This window comes from Hipposideros armiger, unplaced genomic scaffold, assembly GCF_001890085.2.
Source record: "Hipposideros armiger isolate ML-2016 unplaced genomic scaffold, ASM189008v1 scaffold_278, whole genome shotgun sequence".
Taxonomy (NCBI): Eukaryota; Metazoa; Chordata; class Mammalia; order Chiroptera; family Hipposideridae; genus Hipposideros; species Hipposideros armiger.
This window is the reverse complement of record NW_017731628.1, coordinates 2,098,308-2,118,455: the sequence shown is the minus strand read 5'-3', so window position 1 is coordinate 2,118,455 and position 20,148 is coordinate 2,098,308. Positions and strand designations below refer to the sequence as shown.

The 20,148-nt window shown below is 37.0% G+C and overlaps 1 long non-coding RNA gene across 2 annotated transcripts in view; it reads right to left on the bottom strand.

The window, feature by feature from the left end:
• Nucleotides 1-16,406, bottom strand: part of LOC109390780 (uncharacterized) — a 126,632-nt gene extending 110,226 nt beyond the window's left edge. For both annotated transcript variants that reach the window (XR_002125635.1, XR_002125636.1), the window contains exon 1: nucleotides 16,284-16,406. This is a non-coding gene — a long non-coding RNA (uncharacterized LOC109390780). The remainder of the gene's footprint in view (nucleotides 1-16,283) is intronic.
• Between the last annotated feature and the right edge of the window lie 3,742 nt (nucleotides 16,407-20,148).

Below are 20,148 nucleotides of genomic sequence, written 5' to 3'. Positions count from 1 at the left end.
ATTATAAGCAGGCAATGATCTTCATTGATTCAAGTGTCTATAGAGGGCCTCATCCCGGGACATGTGAAATAAGTGCAGGATAAATGAAAATGGAGGAGAAGTGATGGGGACGCTGCAGTCTTATTCTTAACCAAACAAAGTTAAATATGAATCTTGGAACATGAAAGTGTACGACTTGAGAGGTTGTATCATAAACACTTCCCCTCTGCCAATATATTTTTGTAGCTGAAATTTCAGACACACAGAGGCTCGCTGAAGCCACCACCCCAGTTAATGGCAGAACCAGCTTGGCCCTCTTCCTTTGTGTTTGTGTTGGGGGGGGGCAGTATTTTAGAGTTGGTGCAAAAGTAAGGGCGGGGCTGGAGGAACGGAGGACATACAAGCTAGGTAGCACAGCTTGCAAAGGCAAAAACAAAAACAGAAAATCCAAATACTCAATTCTCTCAATGCTTCAAGTGTTTTGATGTTAATTAAGCTCACTACTACCTCAACTGAATTCCATTCCTCAAGAGTAACAGAATAATCAGCAGCAGGATTCAGCTCTGTGAGATTTATCGTCCTGCCTGACATGAGGATTCTAAACTGGGTAGAAAAAAATAGCGGAATATTGAAAGTTTTCTTGAAACAAGCGAATAAACAAAGCCCACACTTTCTTCGCTTGTGTCTAATCTCACATGCTTTGTTGCGCCTTCTCTTGGCACGAGAACACTCAGTTGAGACAGCACCATCTTCTCTATGACACACTGTGAATTCGCACACGAGGGAGGAGAGTTGGAGCCGGAGACCAGCTCCAGGGACAAACAAGCCATTAGAGTGCAGGAGACCATTTTCAGGTAAACGACCTTGCTAATGACGGGAGCTGACACTGGAAGGCCAACGACTTAAATAGAATTCTCCAAAAATTCACTCTAAATTTAACTTTCTATATAAAGCCTTCCTCAAAATTTTCCATCACCTATTAAAACATTCTAATGCATATCATATTGCAATGGAAGGAGGCCATTATTGTGAACTTCCATTGTGCAGGGAATTTGCATTAACAGCTAAAAGGGTATTGGTCTCTCGCTCCTTAGCAACTGAGAGTGATTTCTTACAATTTTTTTTTCCTGCTTTAAGATGACCTTGTTCTTTTCCTTCTTAATGAATAATCCCAGGGGAGGTCGGTCTGAGAAAATGGTTATGAAATAATGCCAGTCTCATCATGGTGCTCATTGTCAAATTAACATTCAGAAAGAGACGATTACAATATTCCTTCTTACTCTCCAGGCTTTTCTGAATGGGTGGTGTTGAGTTTTGGAGATCACCTTGTCCTAACAAAAATTATAAAACACATTTGTGGGGTTCTTACAATGTGCCAGGTACTATTCCAAATATTGCACATGTAGTAACTCATTTACACCTTGTAACAATCCTATGAGATCAGTGCTAATAGTATTTCCATTCTACATAGGAGAAAACTGAGGCAGAGAGAGAGTAAAAACTTGCCTGAGGTCACGTGACTACTAAGTGGTAGAACTAGGATTAAAATGAGGCAATTTGACTGTTCCTCATTTATGAGCAAGAGGTTTCTCCTCCTGGACAAAACCTAGGTTCGATGGTCCAACCTGGCCTTGGCCCCCAGGTAACGATGAGATAGAGATCAACCCAGAATTGAGCAGCTCAACAGAGTTTGTGAATTCTTAAATCCTGGAACATGAGAGTTTAAATGTACTCTCGGAATCTTGTATTTCAAGGCCCCCGTTTCCATCTGAAGATCCTGAGAACAGTTATGAAGCTAGCACAAGAAAGAATTAAAACTTGTACACAGAACTAGAAGTTGTACTAAGGACTTCTAAACACCTGTAGTCTTACCCCTTTGATCCTACATTGAATCTCAGAGTACTTGGAGAGTTGGTTCCCTTATCATATCCTGGGGAAACTTATTTGCACGGATACAAATAATATCCATAAATGCTTGCTACCAGATACCAAAACCTGTTTGAGCCTCTGAGCTACCTGTGGGAATGGTGGGGTAGGCTGAGGCCGCACTGTGGTTGCAGGACAGTCCAGCTTCTCTGTCTGCCAATCCTGCTTCCTTTCCTTTCCTTCCCCAAAAGGTGTGGATCCCCAAAGCCCTCCCCAGCAAACTCCCTGCAGGCTAAGCTCCATCTCAGTCTGCTTTTAGGGCCACCAAACACGTGACATGTAACTACGAGGTCAGACAATCAAGCTTGCGAACTTTCCACAGTGCACTTACACAGTGGAAAGTTCGCGAACTTAATTGTCCAACTTTCATATATGTGTTTCATTGGAATTAGGTGAGAAACAAGAACAGGTCTATTTACAGGTGCAATAACCAAGAATGCAAATTTATATAAATATATATAATATGTTTATATTTTATTTATATTTATCTCAAATATAAACAGAGAGAGAGAGAGAGAGAGAGAGAGAGACAGAGAGAGACCATCAGTCACCTCTGTCTCTGACCATCTGTCCCTTGTCCCAAGGTCGCAGATGCTCATGATCAGAGCATCCTTTCTTGGAATGAACACGCTTGGCAATGGTGTTTCATGTTCACTGTTATTAGATCAGGATGTGATATTGCTGGGCCTCCATGTTTCATTACTTCAACTGTCCTCTGAATGGAAATTGTGGAGGACCTCGTCCAGTTTGAAAAATCATGTGAGCTGCATTTGTTTCCTGGGCTACTGTAACAATGTACCACAGACCGGCTAGCTTACCTTAACAGAAATGTATTGTCTTACAGTTCTGGAGGCTGGAAGTCTGAGATGAAGGTGTCTACAGGACACGCTTCCACTGAAAGCTCTCGGGGAGGATCCTTCCTTGTCTCTTCCAGCTTCTGGTGGCTCACCCAGATAATCAAGTAGACTCTCCTCTCCTTATAGTCAGCTGATCGTAGCACTGACTGTAGGTACAAAATGCCTTCACAGTAACACGGTGGTGTTGGGTTGAATAGGTACTACAGCCTCGTCAAGTTGACTGCTCAAACTACTTACCACAGAGGGGGTTAACCTATTGCTGTTACAACCACTTTATCTGACTCTGGAAGACTCTATTTGGCAACAGTAGGAATGAATGGGTTTACCTGCTAGGTTATTATGGGCTCTGTGCAAAATTATTCTACCCATTATGAATTTTTTTAAAAATTAAAATTTGTAGTATTTGAACACTAAAATTGTGTTTTGTTTTGATTTTTTACAGAGCAAGTGAGCATAAAACTATTTTAAAGAGGACAATCTACAAACCATAGGCTAAGACCTACTGCATCGTTATCCTAACGGAGGTTAGCTAGACACAAAAAATACAGTCTTCATTTGGTAACTGACCCAAGGCCCCCAAATGATGAGCTGGAGCACCTGGATTCGAACTCATGCCTGCCTGACAGCACAACTCCTTCTCCCTCATATCACTCAGCCAATAAGCAGAACGGCCAGGGCTAGATCTGTTACTGTTTTCCAGTGTGAGCTTTTTTAGCACATTAATGGAGTTCCATAATCATGAAATGGAGGCAAAATAACAGCGCCGCATCTGAGGGAGGGTAGACAATATAACCTCAAAGTTAATTCTAAGTGGCAAAATGCTATATTGTATTCTAAGCCTTGCATGCTTCAAATCTAGGCCACAGCAAATCTATTTAGGTTTACATAGGCTGGTGTGTCTTGTGTGATAACTGATAACAGCAGGGGAGAAGAATTATGTTCTGTATGAAAATCCATTCACATACCAGGTTTACATGAGCTCAAAATTAGTCTTATTATGATTGGCAAATATTTACAAGCATAATTCAATAATGGGCTCAATCTTCTTTTATAATAAAGCTGTATTCTAATTTTTTTTTAGGACTGGAATAAAACTGTCTTACAAACAAAGACATCAGATCATCATGACTCTGGGCCTGAGTATTTCCAGGTGTGTATGCTTTTTTACTTGACATGTAAAAAAACTTTAAATTCTTCAACAGGTTTGTACAAGAAAAACTTATTAACTAACTTCAGCCTACTGTAATGTATCTTTCATGGTCAGGCAGCTTTGTGAAACAAATTGAAGTCGACTCTTGTCAGCTTGGACATATTTTCATAATTCTTATTTTGTGTCCATTGTTCCTTGTTCATCTCTAGAGTTCTAAAATTTGACAGCAGCTACCTGAATAATCATAGTAGTTATTATCACAAGGAATACTACTTACAATTTAGTGTAATTGCTTAGATCTATCATTTTCTATGAAGCCAATGGGATTTTTAAATGGCCAGCAGGCATGGGTTATAGAATTTAGGGATTCTCCCAAGTTTCCTTCAGTTCTTCTCTGGTCTGCAGGACTTAGCTAATTTTCGTATTTGAAATCGGTCTCCATTATTTGACAGTCACGTATGTATAAGAATATTCCATCGCGTTTGCCTCCCAACACACTTCATCCTCAGTCCATTCAACCCTGTGTGTCCTAGAGGCGCAGGTCCCTACATTGCCAAGCACTGATGTCAGCTGTGCCACCACTACGGGTCATCAAGAATAGAAACACACATGCCCACTGAAACTGGGTGTGACAAATCCAGAGGCAAAGCTTCACGCTTATCTGAGTGAATAGCATCAGTAAGTCATGGCATATTGTTACATAAATTCATTTGAATAAGAAGGGATTCAGTGCAGTTGCTATACACTCAACTGCTGCCTCAAAATTCCTAGATTGAAGCCACAACCCCCAATGCGACAATCTTTTGAGATAGGACCTTTAAAGAGGCAGTTAAGATGAAATGAGGTCGTCTAGCTGGACCTAATCCAACATGACTGGGGTCCTTAGACAGGGATGTGAGCACACAGAGAAAAGGCCGTGTGGGGACACAGTGAGGAGGCGGCCATCTACAAGCCACAGAGAGAGGCCTCGGGAGAAAGCAACCCCGCCGGCACCTTGATGTGGGGCTTCCAGCCTCCAGAACTGGGCGGCAATAAGCCTAAGAGCGTTCTCTGGCCGTCGAGGCTGCTCTGGCCGCACGTGCAATAGGCCAGAGTGGGACTGAGCTCCATCACCCACAGTCGTGATCTGCTGTATTAGATGCCTTTTGTGGGCTGCTTTCCGTTCTCTTCTGGCTTTCCTACACCCCTACTAGCGCTCCCTGGGAGCACCCCTCAAGTAAACCACCTCCATTGAATACTTGTCTCGGTTTCGTCTCTGAGGGAACCCACACTAAGAGACGATTGCTGTGATGATGAAATGAAGTTCTCTATGGAAAGTATCTGTATATCATAATTTAATGGAGGGCTCAATCGTCTTTTACAATAAAGCTCTACTCTAAGATAATTTTCTTAGGGGTGATGTGAAACAATGTCTTAGAAAGAAAAACACTACTTGATGCTCAAGAGCAGCATAAATGCTGATTGTTGCAGTAGCATGGACCTCCCCAGGCCCTCGTGGGATGACTTCGACTCTTTGCTCCTCTAGCCTCCATTCTGTACTAAATGCAGAGCTTAATTAGCATCTCTTTCCTCTGCCCATATCTTAGTGACAGCCCTCAAGGGCTCACCACCCTAACTGGGAGAAGAGCTCCTAAAGATGAACCAAGAAGCAAAAACGCATCAAAGGACTTCACGTATTTCCCCACAGCAGCTGAAACCAGTTGCCGGAGTAGCTCGTGCTAACCCCTTCCCAGGGCCTGTGAGGTCACTCCTCCAGTTCAAAAGTTTGACAGGTTCCTATTTCACCAACCCGGGTGTTTACCTTTCTGTGGAGCTGGAAATGCAATGAGGTTAGACTGGGGACTTCTGCAGGACAATATCACTCTGCGTCAGAAACCCCTAAAATAACGATTATGCATTACAACTTGTGTAGTTGGTTTGGCATTGTACAGAGGACACAGAGCAGAGAGTCCAGGCCCCTGGATCCTCTTACTAATTATTTTACATTTGGTAAGTCACTGAATTTTCTCTGTGTCTCAGATGACTCATGCGAACATCAATGTGTATGTTTAGGTTGTCTCAAAGGTTTCTTGAAGCCCTAAGAGCTTATGGTTTTTTTAAAGTCAATGAATGAATTTTTAGGATGCATTCATTTGCAAGTAAAAAGAGCTGCTTCAGACTGGGAGTGGGAGACAACTATGAGAAAACTCAAATTCTATCTTGCAGACTTCAAGTTTGGTTTATAAAGAACTCACACAACCAGGAAGTGCATAGGGTTCCACACAAGCAAAACAGTCTAGATTATTATCCGTATCATTTGAAATGGTGACTTTGAACAGTCTGAGAGTGGAATTCAGGGGCCTGACCTGTACCAGCTGCAAGCAGTGAGTCAGCTGCAAAGGGCCCTGAGAGCTGTCGACGAGACGTGCTATGTGCAATGGTACCAAATATGATATGTTGTATGGATTATTTGACCAAAAATCAATAAGCTGCTCTTTTCCGTGCTTGTGCATGGAAATACAAAAAGTGAAACTGACATGAAATCAAAATGAAACAGACTCACCTATTTCTGTTGACCTAGATAATTACAGAACAAAATTGACCCAAGAGCATATAAGATGAGAAGTAAATGGGTTTTTAAAGATTTTTTTCAGCATTTCAAGAAACACAACACATGTCTTTTCTTATTCCCTCTCTTCAGCTAGCTAGTGCAAACTTACTAGGTGCTTTTTCTAATCACCCAAACTTGACACGCGAGTGTTAGTGATGTCAACTCCAGGGCCTTCAGGGACTATGTGCACATAAGAGAAAATGAAAAAGGGGGCATGCCATCAAACGGGGGGACTCACAGCCTCCCCCACCACCAGCCAAACACCTGACACATTTGCGCCCACACCTGGTGTGTTTTGTGTTCTGTTTTAGCATATTCTACTTTTATTTTTTTCCACCTTCCCATCCAGATCTATTCAGTCACCAAAGCTTGCTGCTTCTCATTGCTGATGTCTCTTCTGATGAACCCTTTTCTTTCTGTTTTACAGCAGTCATCTTAATTAAGCCCTTATCCCTCAGACTTCCACAACATTCTCCTACGTGAAGTTGTGTTTTTGCTGATTTTCCTCTGTGAGCAATCCAAGAATGTATCACCAGTTTAACGTATAAATAATCCTTCCATTATAGGCTTTCGCTAAAAAAATGTGCATCTCCAACAGGTTTCAGTCCAGACTTGTTACTAGAGTATTAAGGTCAATTGTTACTAAAAAGTAAACTACCTTTCCAATTTTACAATGAACTCCTCCTTATGCTATACCTCCCAACCAAATAAATCTTTTGAGGGGGACACTGGACTTCCCATCATTACGGTTTGGCTTATATTATTGAACTCTGCTCAGAGTGATCTTTTAGTCCCTCTATTTCATTTATTTAGCTCTTCCCAGCCTCCAAATGTCAGAAAGTATCTTTTTCCAAAAAATTCCCCCTTGATCCCATGACTCAAAATATATGTTCCCTTATGTGACATGTTGTGTCATGCATTACCCTTCACTATTATTAATTATTGATAATAATGATAATAGTAACTATCTGCAACATTTATTAAATGATATTGTGAATTATCTTTCTGTATATGTTTATATTATTCTTTCTATATTATATTATGATCTCTGATACTAGATTACATTATATTTCCAAGTTAAAGAGAAAAATTTATCTGTATGCTTTTATAAATCTAGTTAAAATTTTTACTAAATCTCTTTGTTAGCACTACTATTAGGGATTGTTGGAAGTTGTGACATGTAGACTGGTCACCTCACAGGTCTGTGTTAACCAGGTACATATATTTGTCAAAAATTAAAAGTGAAATGTTTTATAAATTGCTTGTTTAATATGTATTTACAGATAAATTCTACTTATTGAATACAAAATGAATAATTAATCAATTTTTAGTATAATAAATAAACCTATTATCTTATTTTGGATAATGGAAAGGTTCTAAAATTTATTGTGGTGATGGTCACACAACTCAATTTAGTAAAAATGTGCATTTAACACAGGTGAATTTTATGATATCTAAAGTATACCTCAATGAAGTGTTCAAATTGTAGTAACATAAATATTTTAATATATAGTTTCTTAAATACAAGTGCTTAAATTATAATAAAATTCATCAGCCAACATTGACCGTTCACCCAATTTTCAGTTTATCACCCTCTTGAAATGTTTGTCTGAATTACAAAGTGAATGTTATACTCATCAACATTATTTTGTTTGCTTTACACTTTATTAGGGTTTAAAAACTATGTCTAAAATTTATGTAGACACCCCTCCCCCAAATATCAATTTATCATATTTTCTGCCATGGCTGTATTGAAAGGAACTGTAAGGAAAATTAGACCAAACTCATTTTTATATGTTACACACACATCTACACGTGCACATACTTTAACACTAAGATTTCATAAGCTTTACTAGGTCATCATTGAAATCTGTTGTGAAAAGATCACGACAGTTTCAGACAGAGTGAAGACCAGTCTAAGTCCTCCTTTGACAAGCAGCCATATTACATAGCAGTCTCATTCAGAATGCCACCCAATTAACACTGAATATTTCCCTCAGTCAATACATCTTAATTCCTTTCTAATTAAACTGTCTCTGTTCCAATATTGGCACATCAGAAGTTACTGTCACTCTGCCTCTGTGAAGGCTTCTGGTACAATGCTGTTCAGAACCCTTCCATGCCTCCTCCCCACAATGTACAGTGTCACCAACAGTGTCCCCTAAGTTTAGACTATATCAGTGTGTTCTAAAATATCACATCACGTCTCTATGTGGTCAATAAGGTAATTTACTGAAAGCAAGCCTTTTAGTTTCACTAAATAAAACAAATACACCTGTATAGACAAAGTCAGTTTTCATCAATACTCTGTAAGACTAGAACCTGACTCATCTAGTCAAGTGATTTCTCTGGTCTCAGCTTCCTTGTTCCCCTTTGGTGCTTACAACTTGCAATGTTTTATATATCTCTTCCTTAATTGAACATTTCTCCCATTCATAACATTTTGTTCCAGTGCTTGAATGAAGGTGGTGCAATGAAAAATGCAAAGGATGAACTCAAAAGTTAGGTTTTCTTCTCTAACAACCCAGACTTGAAACCTCAGACTCATGGCCTGACTCCTAGTTTCCTTGACTGCCCAACCTGCTCAGCTGTCCTTGCCTGTCTCTCTTCTTCCACAGAGTAATTTGGCACTGGGGAAGGAGAGTGGTGGGAGGAATAGCAAAGGAGAAGGAAGTCCTACGAGAAATGAGGATCACGATTCCACTTCAGTTTCACTGGGTTTTTCTTTCATCATCTGGCATTTGGATTGGGTCTTCACATCAGGCAGTAGCAGGGAAATCACTATTCTAGCTGAACAGTGGTGTGAAGATCTAATCAAAGATGGAGTTGTTGGGCTTACAGTAAGTGTTCTCTAAACTTATAGCAGCAGATCAGGGGGGCTGCACTGTGCTCCCAAAGAACTTGATTACAAGTGTTCGATTATACTTCAGATAAGAAAATATGTTTAATGTTTTTAATTTATAACCATTGTTGAAGAAGTGCTGCAGAAATTTCAACAGAAAAAAGTATGCTTGTAGAAAAATAAACACTATATGTAACTTACTAATAATATACATACCATAAAAAGGGCATTATGTAATCTATGTGCAGGGAACTTGGGGTATATGACATATTGTTTTTCAAATCACAAGCTCTATTGACAAAGCACAGCAAAATTTTCTCTTAAATTAAGATATATTAAAGATTTTTTATCAAATTATAAAATACATAATAAAAATAGGTAGTTCCATTCTTATGATAAGGAACAAATATTTTGTACTATTGTATTATTTAAGCATGTCAGATTGTCTTAAAAGGAAAAACATTCTACAAATTGCAATGGCATTCATATCTAAAATCACTAAAAATTGCAGTTTGATTATCTAAAGAAATCAAGTACAAAATATAAAACGAATATACTTGTGTTTAATTGGAATATTGTGAAGGTTAATGAAATCAAACAACCTTGAAGTGATGCAGGAGATGGTTAATATACCACATTGAATTTTTGGATTAATATTAAAAGAAAATAGCCTGATTCATTTCTGTTTATTCCAGTATTCAAACCAAGTGGAACTCCTGGGAATTATTAGAGAGACAAATTAAAACAACAGATGGACTTGCAGTTGCCTGCATAAGAATGTCTTTTCACAAAGCCTCCTGACAATTTCAGTGATTCTAAGGTGTTCTATTTCATTTCAAATAAAGAACACTACATTTTCCCCTCTTACTAAGCTGTCAATCTCTGAGGGCCCCAAAGAAATTATTTGAAAATATCATGAAAGTATTTTCTCAGGTCTTTTATAAGACACATCTGGTAAGATATATATATATATATATATATATATATATAAAAGACTCATTATTTTTTAATGATAAAAACAAGAAAAAAATGTAAGCAGTTTCTATCTCCAAAAGTATGAATCTTCATTTTGAGTATTATATGGGAGTAATTATTTTTATGGAATATGATTTTGACATGGCTTTTAAAAAAGAAGATACCCAATTTCCTATCATATCTTTACTTAACATAATTAAAAATGTTATTCTTATTTTTATGGGTCACTGAATTTAATCAGTCAGTCAAACAGTGGCTATGGTAGTACTTGACTTTGTAAATATTTTACTCTTAGAGACTCAGGTCTATAAACAGGTCGTTTTGTTCTGTATAGTTATTGAAGATGGTTTCGATAAATAAACATTTAGGTCACTCACTAACCTAACTTTTGCAAGAAAATTTCAATTTTTGATAGAAGATTCACACAGAAATCCAAAATATACAATGGGAGTCTGTAGTGGGGAAAAATGTGTGATTTCAAAGCATTTAATTGTACTGATTATACCAAAAGTCCACATAAAGAAGACTATATGCTTATAAAATAAATTCTCAAAATGGGACCCAGGGATTTCTGATTCCAATTATTGCAGAGTGGCTTTTTGCATACCAACTCTTTTTTGCTTAAGGAATCACAATCCAAAAAGGAATGAAAGCACCCCACGAAACAAGTCCAACATTAATCACCACTCTTTTTCTTTGATGCATATGTTGATTCTCAAGAAGTGATAAAGGTTGAGAAGCTGAGCTGAGTTTCTGGCAATGTTATGTGGCTGGAAGCAAACAAAAACTTGAGTATATGGTCCACAAAAAGGAAGGGAATCTGGTAAACACTCTAGACTCTCATTTGGATCTAATGGAGGACCAAATACTAATAATGTAAACAACTAGATTATTTCTCACACAGACTGAAATCCAGCTTGAAATTAGATCAATTCTTGATTGGATTAGGGAATCTGTTCCTAGCTTAAATGTTTACCCGAAGCAAAACTAAATGCTTTCTAGACAAATATAACATCATTGTCTCTAAATGTTTTCCAAAGTTATATGGAGCAGTCAGTAAAAATTCACAATGCATTCCATGAAACAAAATAACAGAATGAACACAAAAAAGAAAAGGAAAAAATAATAGGAGCAAACACAAAAAAATCTATATATTTAAGTTATCAGGCATAAACTTTAACTATTACTAATATGTTAACATATAGATGACATAATGGGAAGTCTTATCAGAGAACTAGAAACAAAAAGAATCAAATGGAAATTCTATAACTAAAACCTATGATAACCTAAATGAAGAATTAATAGATGAGTTTAACATCAGGTTAGACAAATCAGAAGAGGAGATTAGTGAACTCTAAGATAAGTCAATAAAAGGTATAAGTGAAACAGAGAGTATAAAGGGAGAAATGTAAAGAACACAGTAAAAAGGTCCATAATGCGTGTAATTGGAGGCAATGAAGAAGGAGGAAAGAAAATGGGGCAGAAGCAATATTTGAAGAGAGAATGAAGGGGGAATTTTTGACACCGATGAAAGTTAGAACTCCACTAAGCTAAGAAGCTCCCTGTACAGAATCATATAAAATAAAGTACCAGAACAAATCTATTCTGTTAGAAGTCAAGATAGTGATCAGTTTGGGAGAACAGAAACTAAAAGAGAATATAAGGGAGGCTGTGGTTTGGGCAAAATTCTTTTTCTTGATTGGGGTGCTTGATCTAGATACAATGATATATTCAGTTTGTGAAAATTCATTGTAATGCACACTGAAAATATGTGCACTTCATGTATTTTATACTTCAATTTTAAAATTAAAATATGTTTAATAAGTTAGACAACAGAAAATCTGAACACAATTATAAATTCAATCCAGATGTCAATTTTGACATATGTAAAACAAGATAGAGAACACATATTATTTTCAAGTACTCATATGATACTTAACTAAAATTGACCTAATCCAACTTTACCTAGCTATTTTATAAATGAGGAAGTTGAGATGATTATCTCTGCTGTAAGAGAAATGAAGTAATTGGTTCAAGGTTATGATAGTGTTAGAATTTTAATCAGAACATAGATCTGGAATCTAGTCTTCTGGACTGCAGCCTCCTCAGCTTAAACGAGTAAGACCAAAAGCATATTCTAATAAATGCTTTGCAACTTGATCTTCTGAATGCCCAGACAGGAATCAGCTGCTATGAGGATTGTACCATAGACATAAAGAGAGAACTCTATTGAGTGTCACTTTCTAGTCTAGTTAGTGGTAGAGTGGTGTCAGACTGGAAGCAAATTCACAATCGTAAATACATTGAGGGGGGATTGTGACTTCTATTTGACAACATGACTAAGGTATAATGACCCCAAACATATATAGCTTATAATAAGCAACTGTAATTTGCTTCTGCTTACTCCAGAGGAGTACACATGGTGAGGACAACTCTTCTAATCCTTACACCTCAAGCTGCTATAATCATGTGGAATTTGACAGTAACTAGGAAGTCTATAGACAGTTTTGCTGAGTTTTATTGGATGAGAGTGCCACTTTGCCCTGAGTTTCTGTGCAAATAGAACAGACACAGAACAAACAGTATACATTTTGGTCAATGCTCTACATACAAAATATTAATATTAGCCCCAGCTGAGAGTAATATTGAACCTTCTATGCAATTAGTGTACTAGCTACCATTTATTTGATGCTCTTTATATGCCAGGCACTGTGTTAGACAACTTACATGTTATATTTAATCTTCACAAGAAAATTTCAAGGTAGGCATTGGTATCCCTTTTTAACTGATGGAGAACCTAGAGTTCTGAGGGTTTAAGTAATTTTCCCAATGTCAACAAATTGAGTTGGGTTCATTTCATTTCTGTCAGTCCTCAACGTCTACTCTCAGTCTATTGTATACTACGATCTGACACAGAAAAATAATTATTCCAGGAGACACTACTGTGAAGGCAGAGAAGAATGTGGAATACAGAACAGTAACAGCAGATAATACAGAAAGAATATTGATAAGAGAAAAGTCAAAAACAAAAGCAGAGCAGTCATGGGTCTGAGAGGAATTGAACGTTGGTTAGAGAGAGAGACTTATTCAGTTTGGACTGAATGTATGAGTATGGTGGGGAGGCTTGATATGTGATGTGTGGTATGTGTTTAAGAAAGATTGTGCATCTTTTAAATTAACTGTTTAGTAAACTGTGTTTTGTTTGTTTTGCAGTATGGTTACAGTTTTTTTTAATTAATCCTCTTATTAATCAGTCCCCTAAGTCAGCGATTCTCAAACTTTAGCATGCATCAGAGTCATCTGGGGAGCTTGTTAAGCATGAATTGTTGGGTCCCTCCTCTAGAGTGTCTCATCTAGTAGGTCTGAGTGGTATTCAAAATTTTCCTCTTCCAACAAGCTTTGAGGTGACATTAATGATGCTGGTCCAGGGACCACATTTTGAGAACCAATGCACAAGAAATTGCTATAGGATAAATTGAAAATTTCAGGTAGGGATAAACAAGTAAAGCAAGTGGCTAATAAAAATAAGACCTAATATTTACTGAGAAAATTTTCTTTTTCAGGCACTCTGGTCAATACTTTATTTATATTGATGAGCTTATTTAGCTTCCACGACAACCCTTTGAAGTAGGCACTGTTGGCTTTCCATTTTATAGATGAGAAAATGGAAGTAAAAAAAGGATAGAAAACTTGCCCTAGGTCACACTGCTGGAATCATTGGAACCCAGGTAGTCTGACTCAAAAGAATTCCCAAATATATGCTCTCAAGGGTCTCAAATATTAGTGTACAAAAGAAATCATCCAAAGAATTTTATAAAAATTCAGATTCCTGAGTTCCACCTTCAGAGATGCTGACTCAACATCTTTATAATGAAGTTCAGGAACCCACCAACACACTGCTACCCAGCAGCACAGGTTTAGATGTTGAATAAGCAGTAAAATATTCTGGTCCCAGGGTAGACAGAGCAGGTAAGTTGTAGAATTCATTTTATTATGTTGTGGAGTAAGGGCTTATTCTTGTCTGAGTGTCATACCCTCCTCAGCACTTTTTCACCTGTGTAGAGTATTAAACAAAGTTAGATTTTTAGCTCGCTATTTAACCATAAGTTTCACAACTCCATAAAGATCTAAATCATGTGAGCCATTATCTATGGTAGCTGTATCAGTTCACACTTCTACTCTTCTTGGTCCCTTGCCTATTCCAGCTTAGCAGCACTCCCCAACATTGAAGAATTCCACATACATTGTGTTGATAAGTGTTGTTTGCTTATTTTAATGAGCGTTGGAGGTTGTAATTCAGTAGGACCAGGGTGAGGTTCAAACGGTTAGGTTTTTAAATGCATTCTAGGTGACTCGTACCATCAGCCAGGCACGGAAACCACTGTTCCAGAGCATTTTCTGATTAGAGTTCCTTCCAATTGTAAAGGGCTGAATTACAGATTAGTAAATTGTGCCTTCTGCTCAGCTGTTGTCGAGTATGTATTCTGCTTGAGTCCTTTCATTTTGTCGCCTTAAGGAGTCACAGATGGTGTTTCTGTCAGTCCTATCAGTCCAGCCAAAGACCAGCTTGAGAGATGGGAGTGGGGGCTGTGGGAGAGGGGGTCTCACTCTTCTGACCCCTGATTCTGGTACTCAGTTGGAAAAGTCACAAGTTATTACTTCACTGCTTTTCTCATGCAGTCAAATAATTTCACGTAGAAAACCCACTCAACCGGTTTATATAAGTAGCAAAAATGTGAATATAGTTGTTGGAGCTGAAAAAGGGCCATCTGTTCATTCACCTAATATGTGCTGCATACCTAGTAAGTGCCAGGCACTATTTCCAGCATCGGTGACCTTGCAGGAAACCAGGGGACAATGCCCCTGCCCTTGTGGTGGCTTACACGGATTAGGGGAGTTGGAAAATAAACATATAAAGAACTAAACAACCATGCTTCCAAAAGTGATAAGCATTATACAGAAAATAAAACAATACTCTGAAAGATAACGACTGGGATGACATGGTGCTACTTAGATGAGACGGTGATGGAACAACCCTGTGATGAGATGTCATTTGAGCAAAATCTTAAATGATGAAAGTAATTAGCCATGGGGAGAAAAAGAATGCGCGATAGTGGAAAGAACTTACATAACATTTCTGAGACTTGAACAGCCTGGAGCATCCCAGGAACAGAAAGATGAACTGGTTGAAACGTGAGAAAGAGCCAGATCATGGAGCATTTTTGGCAATTGACACAGGTCACACACATGCATGAAGAACTAAATAAATACAAAGGAAAATAATATTCCTAGGTAGAAAAACTAAAGAAGTACAGGTCAAAACTTTTCCCAAGAAATAAAAAGACTTTTTTTGTAACTTAATAAGGTCATTCTAAAATTGATATAGAAAAGCAAACAAAAAATTAAAAGGAAGATCAATGATAGAGAACTAGCCCTTCTGTACTTTAAGACATAAAGCCTCAATAATTTGAAAAGTGTGGTACTGGAACACGAATCATTTTTCATCCATTATACTGAGTAATCAATGGAGCAGAATAAGAAGTAAAAAAATAGATGCAAATAGATACAGAATTTTAGAATATGATAAAGATGACATTTCAAATCAGTAGGTAACAGATATATATCAATAAATTGTGATGAGACAACTGGACAACCATCTGGAAAGCACTCCGAATTTTGAGTGAATAAAAGAATTATGGCAGAACCTAGCAGAACTGGGGACTGATACACCAAAATAAGCAATAAAACTCACTAAAAAGGCGACAGATATTTTACATGAATTTCAAAACAAGATCCTATAACGACTATTGTTTATTGATGGATTCATTCATTTACTATGTAAATGCTAGGAAGCAGAGGATTAAATAGATGTCCTGCCATGAAAAAATTCAAAGTCTAGTTGGGAATAAAGTCATATAAATACAGTAAGAACAATGGGGACAACCACCACCACCACCACCTTACCGTGCAGTGTGAGAAATGCTATCATGGAGTCATGTATCAGATTTGTACAATGGCATAAAGAAGAAATGGAGTCCATCTGCCTGTAAGGGATTGGGGAGAGGCAGAGAAGCTTCACGAGAGCACTGGAAATCGGGTAGGAACTCACTCCATAGTCACAAGGAGAAAGTCATTTCAGAAAGAATATTAGATGCAGAAGCATGTGACCATGAAAAACCTACCACAGTTAAGGAAATGTGAGTAGTTTTCCTAGCAGCCAGCACAGTGCTTTTACATGAAACCGATTCAAATGTTAGGTTAATACAAGACTGAGCAAATGCACGCATGAATAAAGCTAAGCTTTGGGCAAAGTTTTGGTAATATCATGAGTCAATGATTTCCCACTTGATTTGTTAACCCGTGAGCTTGAATGAATCAAATTCCCTTCTCAGCTTAGCTTTTGAAAAAGCACATAACTATTTTTTTAGCTGTCTGAGGAATCCATTAATAACATTTTTACTTATGTTTTATTGCCAATTAAAATATAGACCCACATTTTAAGTTTAAAAAAATATTTTCATGAATTAGTAGAATATAAGCAGTTTAAATACCATAAATATTAGGTTAACTTATTACATACTATATTTTTAAATCTCATTAATTATAAATTTAATAATTTGCATAATATTATATTTAAAGGTAATTAACAGTACAAAAAGTCATTTCTCTTTGGAGGAACAAAATAAGAAATATTAAAATATATAGTTTTTACATTATTTTTTGACATAGTGGATAGGAATAAACAAAGAAATGCTAGAATTTGTCAAATGCCCTCAAGGTTTTTATGTTTTGTTCTGTTTGTAAAATAAAAATCTTTTAAAAGTAAATGCATCTAAACTTTATAGGAATAACTAAATTAAAACATACCATCATAGCATTTATTTTTAAAGTCTCCTAAATGGAGACAGATTAAATGGGTTTTGACCAGCTGTCTCAATGAATATTTTTATACAGCCTGGTAACACTTCAACTCCATTAAAACTAAAGTGAACTAATATGAACTGTTGAATCCATTAGTTTGATTCTTAAATTTATGCCCAACTACAAAAGCATTCATAGTTTCTTATTTTTTCTACTACTAGGTTATTGCTAACCTTTAATGAGCATGTATGTGTCCATATTTTGTTTGTTACTTAACACTGATCTCTTACCATCAGAAGAAAGAAGAATCAATGGTGCCTCATGACTAAACATAGTATACCAGTTTTAAAACACATGCAAATAATTTATACAGTTTTTATAATGTAATGAGGTAAATATTGCCTAACTTACCTATTAGCCTTACACCTGAATTCCCAGTCTTTCCTTACATTGAAGTCTTTCCTTCAGCCTAAAACATACTCTACCTTTCTTGTCNACAATTTAGCTACTTGGAGCCCTTTGGACTGAGTTCTAGGTTCTGTCATTTGGGCGTGGACTCATCACTTGTCTTCCATTTTGATGCAACAAGCTCATGTTCATGTTGTACTTTCTATGTCCACACATGGAAATGCATATTTCTTCAAGGAGTCCCAAGTTCAATTAGTGAGTGAGACGTGATATTTAGAAACCACATTCTGGGAGCGAGGTAGACTCATTGTTAGAGGGACGTTATCTGGGTGTCTCTGGGCCTTTTCAGTTACCATAGCTATATATTATGATTTCATTTAGGAACGTCCAATTTAAACCCAACTCTATCGAGTTTTTAACTTTCCTATCATTCCACAATTTTATCTCTTTCCTCAAAACATATTTACTCATTTGTTTTATCCTACACTACCCACAAAATAATTTGACATTTACTATAGCAACACTGCTAACAACAATAAGCAGACTGAGTGAAGTTAAAGTTTTTTTTGTAGGTTTTGCTATTGCTAATTATTACTGTTCTTAGAAAATCCTCATTGAGGTATTCAGATGAGTGTATTCAAAAGCCACTTGAAATAATTGTTTTGTTTCTGTGTGATAATATGAGCTCTGTTTATGTCTTTTGCCGATTTTTAATCAGATTTTAATCTTGTCATCTTTTTTTACTTCTTGTAAGAGATCATCCCTTTATCTGTGATGTGTTGCAATGAAAACTCCAAGATAATTTCTTGCAAAGACTCTGTAACCTTCTGAAATCTATCTGACTTATATATCTTTCTCTAACTCTCTCTCTCTCCTCAGTTTTACTTCAAAAGGGTCCCTTTTTTCAGGGCTTTCTCTGGTAAAGAACAGTCACATTTCCAGGGAAGAAAATAGATCTATAATAGTTAAGTTACCGTGGTAAAGAGCCAAGCAAAGACTACAAATTACGAGTGTTTCCAAACCTCAAGAAGACAGGCAGAAATTCGTGGCAGAATTCAGCATTTTGTTAGATTCTTTTAGTCCTGGACTATAGATTTGTACCTAAACCAGGTTATTTGTTTTTTCCCTCAGATGAGGAAAGTTGTTTAAAAGTAGCAAAATAAGAGAAGCTTTAAATGATCCATGTATGTAAAAACAATTGCCTTGAGAGAGCAAGAAAAATAACACATTTATAATANATATATATATATATATATATATATATATATATATATATATATATATCCCAAACAATACTGGATATGGTTATGGGTTTTAATGCTTTTTTTTGCCTTTAAATCAATTATAAGCAAACACACTTTGTTGCTGAGATAATTTTTCTCTACTACGATTTTATACTCTGCCTTTTCTCCTCACATGTTACAATGCATCTACCCTTGTTATGCTAATGGTACTTCTTTTGTGCAGTATTTTCAACAGGCTCATTGAAAATGCTCTTGCTTCAGCCATCTGACATGAAAGATCATATCCTCCAACAATGTCAGTTCTCCCTTGGGCGGGCAAATCTGTTACTGGCCTCTCCTGATTTTATGTCTGCAGGTATCAAAGTACCACTTACCACCCTGCATGCAACAGAGACCGTATTGCTGCTATTCACATGGGCATTAAGCCCACCCACCTCAATGATCTAGGATGACAATATCTATCTGCCTCCTAGGGTGGCCATAGTAAACGCGTACTTATAAGCCTGAGTTTCCAATGCCCTTTGTTTGTTTTTTACTCAGGTATTGACCTTACATTGTTTTAAACTTGGTAATATATTAAAGAGGAAGATTGTAATATCATATCCAACATTTAAAGTCTTGTATTTTTCAAAAGAAATGTCAGGTTATCTAGTCTGACATATTGCCCTGTTTTCCACATTCTGGAACAAATGGTCTTTCCTGTTTTTATGTAAGAGCAAAACATACAGGCACACACAAAAGAATAAATGTTGGATGTGGTAGTTGTGTTTTTCTGGCCATTTCAATATTAAATACTTAGACGTAAACGAAGCTTTGAAGTTCAGATGATATATACTAAAGTTGGCTCTGTTTACAACGCCCCTTAGTATTTATGGACATTTTAAATCTAATGGTTTAAGCTGTGTTACAGTGGATTTCTCAGAGCTTGATGGCAGTGTAGCTAATTGAAGCTACANCTCTTACTTACTAGATCTTAGACAACTTACATGCATTATCATCTCTTTTCATCTTCACAACAAACTTGCCAGGTAGGTTTTAGTATATTACAGCCTTGAAAACTGAGGATCATGCTCAGGTTTGTAATTCCTGCTGGAGCCCGGATCTGAATGCAGATCTGTTGACTCCCAAGGTCATCTTTTATTGACCAGACTACTCTTTCAAAGTTAAGGATAATGATATCTAAATTCCAGTGCTCATTTGCTAGCGCAGTGTGTGTGGTGTGTGGGGTGCGGGGGGAGGGGTGCAGGGGGTATGAAAACACATGTTCTTATTTGTTTGGGGATGACAGAAATTATGACTGATAAAGTGTTGACTGG